Genomic DNA, 2,060 nt, shown 5'->3' on the forward strand with positions numbered 1-2,060 from the left:
CACATTTGTCATTAATAAGATTGCAGCCTTCTTGCAATTACCAGCAGAAGGACTCCTACTATGAGCCCCTCCCACTTCCCGCCCATAGACTCCTTCAGTGAGTTGCTAGGAGCATGCTCAGTGTGTAGCAAGAGGCTGGTTGTACTCAACACATTCTAACAGTTCAGAACAGCCCCAGAAGAGAGCAGCTGTGGTACAGGGGTGGAAAAGTCTGCATGGACTGCTCTGCTCTACTTGCTGCCTTGCATTGGGATTGGGGTCTTTCAGAGCAATGCATGCCTACTCAGAACTAAGCCCCATTGAGTTTAATGGGGTTTACTCCTAGGTAAGTGTTGCGGTGTTAATTAGGGTTCCTTCTAAAAGGCAAGTAGATAAAGTATGAAAGGTGTATAAAGGTATACACCTTTCTTGTATGAAAGGTGAAGTGTTGCATTGCTTTTGATAATAGTTATTATGGGCTTTGATAGGGCAGGCTATCCAGATGTTTTAAAAATATATACAGGTTATTTGAGTCAAGCAAATGTTTAAAGTCCCTGCCATCCAATAAGCCATTTTGTTTGACCTGCGTAATGCTGCTTGCTCCGAATGTGTTGGTGGGGGAATCTGCACTGAAGCTGGAACAGCTGTGTATCGGAGGTCGTGATGGTGTGGAGCCCCTTGCTCAGCCTGGTGCCCTCAGGATGTCTTGGACTATGACTGCCACCATTCCAGCCAGTATGGCCAATGGTTGTGCTGGCTGGGGATGATGGAAGTTGTAGTCCAAGCCATGTGTAGGATTCCGGGTTGGGGAAAGTGCTGCCTGGATATTGTCTGCAAGAATGGGGACATGGAAGGGGAAGTAGGAGCAGCTTAACCAGGAAAGCCATGGAAGCAAAGCTAGAAGAACCCTTACTGGGAGACTGAATAGGGCAGCCTTCCCCAGACTGCTTTCGTCTGGATGTGTTGGACTACAACTCCCAGCATTCCTGATCATTGCCTATGGTGGCTGAGGCTGATTGGAGTTGAAGTCCCAAAGCTCTGGAGAGCACCAGGTTGGGGCGGCCTGGACTTGGGAGACTGAATAGGAGGACAGCAGCCCCTTTATACACCCAAGGTAGCATTGGTCCAAGGTAGCACCCTTTTTTGCACCCGTGGGCACATCTGGGAATTTGAGAAATTGCTGAGGGAGCCACCACAAAATGGCTCCCCCTCCCATGGAGGATGTGGCTGGTCACATAATGGCTGCTATGGGGGCCTGGCTAGTCAAAAGTGAGTTAAAAGGGGGGAGGAATAGCGAGTCCAGAGGCTGGGAGGGAGGGGAAAATAGAGGGGAGTAAGGAGTAGAGGGGAAAGCAAGAGCAAGGCTAGAAGCTAGAAAGAGAAAGAAGACTACTCTAACGTTTCCCAAGATTTTTATTTTAAAAAAAAAAATTTGGAGGAGCAGGGCGTGGAGAGCTTTGTGGGTGCCATCGGAGAAGTCCGTGGGCACTGTGTTGGAAACCCCTGGTACAGACCATCCCTGGCAGACACAAGCACAGCTAGATTTCTTACAAGGGGGCTTGAAGGGAATGGCATTTTTATCTGAAGAACACACTGCCATGAAAACAGCGAGGCACAAGGAGTTTACACCAATAGAGATTGATCTAGACAGTAAAAATATCACCTCACATATATTTGTATCTTTCATTCTCTAGAAACAACTCAGAGCATCCATCCACATGTTACAGTTTACCTTAGGCTAAAGTGTTTTATTATTTTCATGCTATGGTTTGGGAAGTTGAAATCTGACTTGTTGCTATTTATCTGACTTACCTTGAGGCTCACAGTTCACAGAATTGAAATCCCTCCCACCCCCCTTCTCTTTGATGCCTAAGCTTTTCTCCAAATATGCCCTAGACCTTAGTAGCTGATTCACTTTTTTTCTTTTCCCTGGAATCTTGTCCTTGTTCCCCTTGTCTTTTTTTATTTATAAAGAGCAAGGAGATGGCTTAGAAACGTCAACTGTGAAGTCAGATCCAGCATTTAATATTCTGTTTGAAATCCACTGGCCAGAGCACTACCGCTCAGCTCTCTCCTTGGCA

Source organism: Heloderma suspectum, chromosome 4 (assembly GCF_057233095.1).
Source record: "Heloderma suspectum isolate Gila_16-S chromosome 4, 16-S_ref, whole genome shotgun sequence".
Classification (NCBI taxonomy): domain Eukaryota; kingdom Metazoa; phylum Chordata; class Lepidosauria; order Squamata; family Helodermatidae; genus Heloderma; species Heloderma suspectum.